This window comes from Myodes glareolus, chromosome 27 (assembly GCF_982192425.1).
Source record: "Myodes glareolus chromosome 27, mMyoGla1.1, whole genome shotgun sequence".
NCBI lineage: Eukaryota > Metazoa > Chordata > Mammalia > Rodentia > Cricetidae > Myodes > Myodes glareolus.
In genome coordinates, this window is record NC_142052.1 from 14426028 (window position 1) to 14436882 (window position 10855).

At 41.8% G+C, this 10855-nt stretch overlaps 1 long non-coding RNA gene across 1 annotated transcript; it reads left to right on the forward strand.

Annotated features, from left to right (window-relative positions):
- Positions 1 to 57: 57 nt before the first annotated feature.
- Positions 58 to 9534, forward strand: LOC148117596 (uncharacterized). The gene is made up of 2 exons (XR_015736857.1): positions 58 to 123; positions 9135 to 9534. It is a non-coding gene; the product is annotated as an uncharacterized LOC148117596 (long non-coding RNA).
- Positions 9535 to 10855: the final 1321 nt, after the last annotated feature.

Sequence of the window (10855 nt, forward strand, 5' to 3'; positions counted from 1 at the left end):
CTGTTGCTGGATTTTGTTAAAGGTCTTTGAGAAGGTAAATTTATTTTCTTTTCCATAGCATTTTATGAATAAATAACTGAAAAGACAGCTCTTTTGGAGAGAGAAGGTGAACATTCTTCAATGGTAAGCCTCTTAGAAATACTGCAGAGAATTTCTTTACCCCGACCCATTTGTAGGAAACAGCTTTTCAGGAATACATCATTAGAATTATTGAGAAAGAAGCACTGAATCTGTAAATTCCATAGACAAATTTCAATCCCCGAATTGAAGGGCATTAACTCCGAAGACAAGGGAAGATGGAGTTGTGCGAGTCTCTTTTTATATTTGTTGGTAAATTTAAAGGAAAGACAATAAACTCTACTGAGGAAAAACAAAGCACTGATCTAGTAATGGCGGAAGCAGGATTGGAAGCAGGAGGAAGTAGCGAGGTAGAGAGTCCAGGTCCAGGGCAACAGGAAAACAGAAGGAGAGCTGCAAGCAAACAACCATGTGGGGTGCCGCTCCCTGAAAGAGGCCCAAAGGCCTGCTGGATTTCAGCAGAGGTGTTGGCAAGAGTCCCACTTGTAAGGGGCAGGCAGAAACAGTCTTGGGCAGAGGGAAGAGTCGAACTGACATAGAGACGCCTGAGAGAGAGCACAGCACACTGTAGAAGGAGCTCTGGGACCAGCCAGGCCTTCGGGGACTGAGCCATGGAGAGACAGCAGTGTCAGACATTAGATACAGGATGAAAGACACAAATGAGGTCAGTCTGCAAAAGGGACCTGGCGTCTGGAAGAATGAATGCCTTGTCCATGGAGAAGGAAGACACAGGAGTGATGTGCCGCGGTCTGCACCACAGCAGCTGGCATTGGTCAGTGTCCTCAACCTCTAGGTCGCTACCCCTTTCCAGGGTGGCCAAGGACCATCAGAAAACACAGATATTTACATTACGATTCATAGCAGTAGCAAAATTACAGTTATGAAGTAGCAACTAAAATAATATTGTGGTTGGGGGTCACCACCACGTAAGGAACTGTATTCAAGGGTCACAGCATTAGGAAGGGCGAAGACCGCTGGTCTAGGGAATGTGGCATTAGGACGATAATTCTGGGTGATGGTAGTGCTTTGGTGCCATCCAGTAAGGCATACTCTTCCTTCCCCCTTTTACTATTTCCTTTAAAACTTTGGTGTGCTGACTAGTTTATATCAGCTTGGCACAAGCTAGAGTCACTGGAGAGGAGGGACTCTCAGTTGAGAAAATGCCCCCATAAGATCTATTTTCTTAATTGGTGATTATTGATGGGGGAGGGCCCAGTGCATTGTGAGTGGGTCACCCTGGGCTGGTGGCTGAGCAAGCCAAGGGGCGCAAGCCAGTGAGCAGTACTCCTCCATTACTAAGCGCGTGCCTCCAGGTTCCTGCCCTGCTTGAGTTCTTGTCCAGACTTCCTTCAACCATGAACAGGGCTGTGGAAGTGTAAGCCAAATAAACCCTTTCCTCCCAAGTTGCTTTGGTCATGGTGTTTCCGCACAGTGTCGAAACCCTAGCTAAGACACTAAGTAAGCTTTAAATTTCTTCCAATTGTGTGGGTTTTTTTTTTGTCATTATTGAGTTGATTTTTCTTTGAATTGATTCCATGCAAAAACTGGGCCACATTTGACCATTTTAATATTCAAGTTTAATAAATTTTAGAATGGAGGTAATTGTGATAATTACTGAAAGGTAAATATCCACCAATATAAGATGGGAGATTTACCAGGAAGCAAATATATTCAACTGGGATGTTTTGGGAAAAGATGGAAAGCAAAGATGATGGCTCAGAATGGAGAACAGACGATGGAGCCCAGAAGGTACAGTCTTCACCTAGAAAAATAAGAGAGAATTGGCAAACTTTGCATCAGCCTTTGGGAGCTTTCTGATCCTAACACGTCTGCATCGCTCTCGTAGTGAGAAAGCGCCCACACACAATTCAGAGATGAAGATACACGTCTGTGCTCCAACCAAGTGCATGCTTTTGGTGCATGAGCCTTGATTTGTGGACACATTGTTCAGATGATCAAAATGATCATTTAAATGTAATCTTATAACAATATTTTCACTTAAAAGTAGAATTAAAGAGAAACTTGTCCAGTCCTTGGTTGTCTGTAGGTAAACGGATGCTATGAAATTATACACTGAGTATGCCTGAGCCTACTGAACAAATGGTGATTGGAAATCATGAAGAGAGGCCCCAGCTATTGTTTTCCCTGGTAGTTGGTACCAGTTAAAGACACGGGGGTGAGTGGCAGAATGACGACAGCTTCGCTAACAGGGCTCTGTGTATTCGATTATTATTGTCTGAAATGCTAGCGTTATGGTTTGCCCCTCACTCACCAGCGTTCCTCCTCCATGTGGATGTTAATGACCCATTCACAATGCATCGCAGGCTGGCTCTACTCACTACGGAGCTCTAGAAACTAGCAGTGTCATAACCAGCAGTGCGACTTTTGGAGTAATTTATTTGGAATTCTTTTGTATACACACACACACACAATCTTAAAAAGCAGTAGAACTTATCTAATCAAGTAATAGACACTGGCAAACTGAATAGCAGTTTTGTTCAAGTCATGTCAGGTAAAATGGTGTATATTTTAAGGACTTTTTCATTGCCTCGGTAGCTCCTTATATGTCAGTTAGGTAATATTAACATATTACCATACTCATGTTCGTTAAAACTTTCCCCAGTTTTTCACTTTTCTGAAATTATATTCTTTTTTTAAAATATATTTATTTATTATGTATACAATATTCTGTGTATGCCTGCAGGCCAGAAGAGGGCACCAGACCTCATTACAGATGGTTGTGAGCCACCATGTGGTTGCCGGGAATTGAACTCAGGACCTTTAGACGAGCAGGTGGTGCTCTTAACCCCTGAGCCATCTCTCCAGCCCCCCTGAAATTATATTCTTATACTAAATTAAAACCTGGTGGTTAGTCATGGGTCTGATTGCCATGACTAGAAAAGACAGATGTTATCCTTATATAAAGAGAGCTATTCTATGGACCTGTAGCCTGCAGATGGATGCTCCAATGTTACAGAAGAATTTTGGGTGGCTGTTCAGGCAGCAAGATGTCTCTGTAAATTCAGAAGTTGTTTACAATGCAGTTCCTGTTTACTTAGGTAATATTATATCCTTCTGGGGTCTTTGATGTAGTTGAAGAGTAGATAATTATAATTATAATTTCCTTAGCTAAAATAAAAGATAAATTATATATAAAATTTCAGACTTACAAAGGTAGATGTATGATTGTGTATTTTCTCTGAATTTGTCAAATGCAAATGGACTAGACATTATTGATCTATTGCATAAACTTTTTATTATCTTAATTATAGCCTTCTTTTATATTTTAGACAACAAGGGAAATGTAGTAGTATTTCATTTGTATTTTAATAAAGCTTGCCTGGAAATTAGAAAAAAAAAAACCCTGGTGGTTAGTTCTGTCTCTGTACCATTCTTTCTTCCCTCTGTTCTTTGTGAATAATGTTTAGTTCAAAATTCCTTTGGGGGATCAGACTGGTGCCTACTTATTTCTGTGGGTTGCATTTTGTCCTGACTCTTCCAAGCCATCTGAATACAATAGAGTGTAAAATAAAACTTAATGATCTAATGAAGTTAATAATGATACACATTAACTACAAATCCCTCATATGTTCTTGATCAATTGTTTATATAATAACTTATTTATATAAACATTAATGATAGACTTATTTTCATGTAAAAATCCGTTCAAATTCTTTTCTTTTTTGAAAGAGATGCATATTTTGGATTTATTTTTATTTATTTATATATTTAGTGTGTGTGTGTGTGTGTGTGTGTGTGTGTGTGTGTGTGTGCTGGTGTTGGAAACCACTTGTTTCTCTGCAAGAGCAATAAGCATTCTTAACCTCTGAGCCATCTCTCCAGGCCCGCATCAAATTCTTGTGAGAAGCAGCAACTGGCCACATTATTTATATTGAAATAATTAAAATCACTTCTTATTTTATTCCATATAAAGACCAAAGTTAATAAAATATTAGATAGGAAAAAAATTTTATATAAATGTAAATATTAGTCTTGTAGAAACAGCTCTTAAGTGAATGAAATAAAATTACATAGGCAGAATTTATAAATATGAAGGAATGGCTTTTTTCCAAGTGACAAGCGCTGTCTGAGGGAGGAGTGAGGGGTGGATGGTGCAGCTCTAGAATCAGGTTTCTAAGTGTTACATGGAATTTACTAATTCTGAGACATCTAAGGCAATTGTTCCAATTGCTGGATCTTGAATTCTTACCTGCAGGGAAGGTAGAAGAACAACTTTGCTAGGAAAGTGGGGAGTAACATTAAAGAAAACAGCTCTTGACTGTAACTCACAAGCAGTAGAGTGGCTCTGGTCAGGAGCCAGGCACAGAACTAACTACGTGAAATAGAAGGACATAGTCTGAGCTGGAAAGAACTCAGGTTATCTTCACTTCAGTTAGTTTTTTTTTTCTTCTCTGTTTTTAGGAGAATTTAGCACACTATTGAATTCTCCCTGAATTAGAGGAGAAAATGTTGAGAAAGTTGTCTGAGAAATGAATACTATAAGTAAACTACTGTTTGGAACTGATACGTTGGGTACTCTATAAATGACGCTATTTTAGCTCTGTGAGTCTGTTATGCCACTGTAATTCTGTGAGAACATTTAGAAGAAACATTAAAAGACACATTAAATCCTTCAAGGAACATAAAACTTTAAGACAAGCTTATACAATACCAACTGCATTCTGGTAAAGTTCCATGACGAGGTTTATAGGTGCCCAAGGGTTAAGTTACAGGGTAGAGAATGTATACCTGTGGGGCTGCGTAGGGCTTAGAGCAGATAAACATGGCATCCCAGCTAATTCGGACAGAGATGGGCGTGGCTCAGGGATCTGCTTTTAGATGCCTACCTCTCAGGCAGAAAGGACACCTCAGCCCGTACCCGTGGGCACGGGGCCTGCTCATTGCCACGCACATTGCTTCCGGGACCTGAGCTGTCGTTCATGGTACTGAACCTTGAGAAAGGCACTTGGTCCTGATCCGCAATAAACCTCGAAATCTATACCTAGGGACTTAGGCATTGTTTCATAGCTGATGACCATACACAATCTTGAATGTGAAGGAATGTAAAGTTTCAATGGGTAAGAGGAAGCAACCACATTTTAAGTGAATGTACTTTGATGGTGTTACTGAAAGGCTAGGGGTTTTAGGTTGTGAGTAAAGAAGAAGGGTTGAGGCAGAAAGAATAATTAGAAGGAGCCTGCCAGACATTAAAATGAGCACCAGAGAAAGCCCAAATCAGGGTGTGAATAAGAAATAAAGCCCAAATAAGAAAGATGTGATTACGTTTGAGGTCAGAAGAGGCAAGGCCGCTGATCAGTCATGGAGTACCCCGGGTTGAAGGGAGCTATGGAGAAACGCTTCTAGCTTGCCTGCCCGAAGATAAGGATGCTGTGGGTACGGAGAAAAGTCAGGGAAGATGAGGACGTTTCCATGAAAAAAAAATGAATTTTCTGAATTGTCCCCAGGTTTATTAAAAATACTACAGGGGGCTGGAAAGATGGCTCAGGGGTTAAGAGCACCGCCTGCTCGTCTAAAGGTCCTGAGTTCAATTTCCAGAAACCACATGGTGTCTTATAAACATCTGTAATGAGATCTGGTGCCCTCTTCTGGCCTGCAGGCATGAATGTAGGCAGAATACTGTGTACGTAATAAATAAATCTTTAAAAGAAATAAATAAAAATACTACATGGCTGATTCAAAAGGCTGCAGTTGGTGGTTTGAAATCCATCCCAGCTGTAGGATGAGTGACATGTAGGTTGTAGAGACTGTTAGTCCAGAGGCCTCAGCCTTTCCTCGGCTGCGTCCAGGTCTACCTCAGGGAGCTGAACTGGGACTGAGACCTCAGGGACATAATTACCTCTCCTCTTTCCTCTTCCTGCAACTTGAAAGCAATGCAGATCTTCCCGGTCTGCTTCCTCAGTCGTGACCGGCGCCCCCACCCCCCACCCCCGTACTCCTTCTGGATGGTGACCCAAACTTTTTTCTTCACATCCCTCGCCCGTGTTGGCGGTCCCGGTGAAAAACACAAAACAATGAAATTCTTACGTTGAAGTTGTGGTAACAGAACGAAGGGCAAATAAGAGCTCCAATGAGGAGCTAGAGTGGTGGGGCTGGAACGGGTGATGTTTGGTCTGTGGCCATGCGTGAAGCCCTGGATAGGGGTGGGAATGCTTGCGGACTGCAGAGATAATAGAGAATGGGAGAGCATGGTTCAGGGTCCCCAATCTACAAGCGCAGAGAGAGGCTGTGGAGTTCTCTGAGGGCCTGGGAGCGGGGATCTTAGAGTGAGCACAGTGCTGACGAGCAGGGAGTGGACGGCACGGGCGAAAGCTGTTGATACACACTTTTCTATAAACTACAATAATGCTTTCAAACTATTAGTGTTTCAAGCTACTAAGAAGCACTTTGCCAAATAATAGGTTCTACGGCAGCTGAAAACAGACTGTAGTTTCTCCCGGAGTGTCTTGAGTTACAGGATACATTCTGTGTACCAAGAGAATGGTCAGTCATACACAATAAATGTTTTATCTTAAAAGACATTGGTTACGTGAAGCATCGGGCAGACAGTAAGGGATTCTAAGCAATGCCTAGGCTCTATGGGAAAGAATATTGTGATCTGGCATCTTCTGCCCAGGGGTGGTGAAAAGGGCAACCCTCCACCAAATCACGCCCCCTCCACTCTTTGATGCTTCCCAAGGCACTGTTAGCTCTCCACAGTTGGATGATTACTAGAGAGAGGGAGAGGTGGGGACAGACAGTGACCCAGGGAGTCAGGGGGAGAACAGCAGACAAGTCTCCCTAATTTCGCAGCAGCGAAGTTTTCCAGGGCTCATTTCCCATAAACAGGGTGATGGCAAAGCTTCCTAAAGTATCGGGAAAACGGTTGTGTCTGGCTGGGTAAACACAGGAAAATTGTGTACACTGAGGTCTTTTTCGAAGCTCTCTCTCTCTCTCTCTCTCTCTCTCTCTCTCCTCTCTCTGCGTAGCTTTAGATATTTCAGACGTGAGGGAAATACTCTATGGGAAGATGGTAGGGATGTGGAAGGAGAATTAAGGTAATTGCTTCCTACTGAAAGAGGAGAAGTGTTCCTTCAGCTCAATTTTCATTACAATCAACCACAGGCAGGGGCCAGAGAAGGCGAAAGCAGAGTTAGAGGATTTGCTGAGTGGATAGGTTCAGAAGGAGATGTTATAAATAAGTATGTGCAGCTTTTATTTTTTATTTTATTTTCATCTATCATGGAACTGTACCTGTTTTAGTATCGCTGTTCCCTTGCCTGTGAGATCGGGATCAGGATAGTTCCATGTCCACACGGTTGAGGTGGTAGTCTGGTAACACACGAAGCACTGATAACTACCGTGCACACCAGAGACTCAGAGCACACAATACCGTGACCCTGCACCTCACAGACCCTGCCCTGGAGGCTCTGCATAGCGATTGGATTGACAATGAGAAAACTGAGTAGATAGAGAGTCTCTTTTGCTGTGGAATTGATAAGATTAAAGGGAGCTGGAGTGGGCTAGATCAGAGTGGGAGGGAACTGATTGAATATTTTATTGATTTTTTTTCTGTATGGCTGGCACTGGGAATACAACTTAGACAAGACAGGCAGAACTCTCTACCGTAGGAAGCAGATATTTTCTAGCGTGGCTACGAAAAGAGTAAGGTGCAAAGAAAATTACCTGAAAACTGAGGCACCACTGGAAGATGAACAGGGACAGGAACCAGGGACTCCGGGAAGGTGGCCTGGTTGGGAAAAGTAGAAAGGCATACCTGAAGGGGTGGGGCTTAATCAAAGCCCAAAATACCACACACCTTGTGTTTCCTCACAGGTACAGAGTCTAGACTTTTAGAAAGGTATCAGAGTAGAAATGGGACTTCTTGGGGAGTGATGGGAGAGGGGAGAGGACTAAGGATGGGGAAATGTGATCAAAGGGTGTTGGATATGTGTATGGAAAAATCTCATAACTAAATGTTTTGTTATGTATAAACAATAAAAATGCCCCTAACTATGATATGAGAGTCATCCAGGAGGGGAGTTGGGAAGGGTGTAACAGACAATGTGGTTCTCAAGAGAGGATGCCTAGAGGGTGTGTCTGTCCCCCCAGACAGACAGTCATCTGAAGGTATTGGGGTTCACAGGTTCTCCATCTGGATTACCTTGCCCAGTCTTGTTCCTGCCTCAACTTGATGAGCCAGGCTTTGTTCAAGTCCTCGGGAGGCCTGCTCCTTGCTGAGTGGAGACTGAGCGTGGTGGATGGGAAAGGGGGTAGATGGGAGGCGGGAAGGGGGAAGTGAAGGGGGGAAGTAAAGTGGAGGCAACTGGAGGGGAGGAGGGAAGGGAAAATGTGGCCAGTATATAAAATAAATGAAAAAGCATTAATTAAATAATAATAATAAACAAACGTTGCCCTACACATAACAGGGGGAGTGATTTTTTCTTTCAGCTGGGCTTGCTCTGAGGACTATTTGGAAGCAGACATTTCAGGTGGAAAAGGAAAGTTATGAGTTGTGGTTTAGAGCAGTGTCAGGGAGCTGAGGAATGGGTTGTTGAGGCTGAGGAGCTGCACCGGGAACGGGAGACCCTGTTGTGCTCAGTGGCGGCCATGGCTGCTTCACTGTTGCCTGCCCATTCCTGAATTTTCTCATCGCATCCACTCTGAGTACAAGGGTTCTCTTCTGCCACGTTCAGCTTTATTCCAGAATCTTTCTAGTGGGTGTGCACTCAGACTTCAGCGCGGGCTTGGGAAACGCCATCCTCACGATCGCTCAGCTTGTTCCCTTTCCTGTCAGTAGAAGGAAAACAAATCATTTATGTTCACTTGGGTAGTTGTAGAACCTTCCATTCTCAATTCACTCCAGGGTGAAGGACTAATTTGAGTTTATAATCATTGTGGCCATTTACAAGGTTTTCAAGTAACGCCCTCTGGTTTGGAAAATATTGCCTTTTACAAACACTACAAGTGATGTGTTGCCTTGAACTTTTAAGACTTGTAGTCAGAACATGCAGCGTAAGAGTTAACATCCAGTAATTATCATATCCTCTTTCTTTCAGGCTTCCATTGGGATTTTATTGATGTCTACGGACTCTTTGAGATTGATTGAACATCAAAATTCCTTTAAATTAAAAGTTTTTAATTCTATTGAACATTTTGGTAGAGTATTTTATTACTTAGACTTGTCTACTAATTTGAGGTTGTAGGGGTTGAAAAAGATTTTGTTATTAGTTAAGATTTGGGTTTTCTTTTTCATTTGTTTTTAAATTTCAAGTAATATTCATCTTAACTAGTTTGATAATCTTTCTACTCTTGCTTTTGGACACAAAGTGTTATAGATATTACATATTGATGCATTTGACACATCAATTTCCATACTCAGCTTTATTGGCTTACCTTGTGATCATGTCAGATACTGTTTTCCCATTGTGTCGATGACAATAAATACTTTATTCCTAATTTTGTTCACATTCATTTTTATAAAAGATCTCTATTATTCAAAGTTTCCCTCCAGTATTAAATTTGAAATGATTAATATTATTAGAATTTGATAAAATTTTGATCAAATCAATGATAGGTTTAAAAAACATGTACATATTTCTTTTTCCAAAATACAAAATATGAAGGTTCTTACAGTTCAGCATATTAGGTGATTTTAACATAATAAAAACAAACCACATTAGTGTCAATGCTAAATAGTCTCTTCATTAACATTTGATAATAATCAGTTAAATCTATTCACAATTGTTTTATGAAATGTTCCCCATTGGCTGGTGATGTATTAGCTCTGGTAGTATTTGACATGATGGTTTCCAGGAAATGCACTGAGTTTTGTGAAGTAACAGTTGAAGGAGCAAGTTCCCTGAATCCCTCTGGGCAGAGAACCTGAGATGCAGCTGACCACAAGGCACATCCCTTTCATCTGCATGGCCACCCACCTTTTGTCATTGTGTTGGCTGGAGCCTCCCGGATCCCAGCTGGGCAGTGAGTCCCTCAAAGAACACAGCTGTGCCCATGACCTACTGTTAGTCATGGAGGCCCTGTTTCTACCCAAAGCTCGCACTGAACCGTACTCTTGTGTCTAGAGAAGCTGCTTCAGAAGGTCCTCTTTTTTTTTCTCAGGGCCTTCCTCTTGGCAGATAGACGCTGACACCGACCATGTTGTCAGCAAAAGTGCAAGGTCGCAATGATATGGACATAACTGGGGAGAGTGTAGCTTCCAGTCTTCACAGCACCCACACACTCATACCCTGATAGCCAACATTCTGCTGCCAAAATTTCCAAGGCCCCCCGTGACAGTTTGTCCTTTGGGCCCTGGATGCCTGTGACAAGAAGAGCAAATCTGTGACTGAAAGCAACAACTTTTCTTGTGGTTTTCAAAATTTCCACTTGTTAGGCAAAATGTGCAAAGATTTAAAATTTTTTCTGCTAACAATGTTGCTTCAATATAAAACCTCATAGTCTTCAGTTGAACTCCAGGATCAAGAGAATGCAGCATCAAGAATTGAAAAATTATCTACTGTAGTAAATGGTTAAATGAAGCTTTATTCTGTATATATTTAAGTTTTTATCCGACATGACAAAGCTAGACTTTTTAAGCTAGGGAAACCTGGATATGTGCGTGTGAAGCAGGACGTGTCTTGCACTGGATGAAAACTGATCTTTTTATCATGCCTCATTCTTTTAGCAATTTTTTTTCCTTTTTCCTTTTTTGCTTCTTTGGTTGGTTTTTGTTTGTTTGTTTGTTTGTTTTGAGACAGGTTTTTCTAAGTAGCCCTGG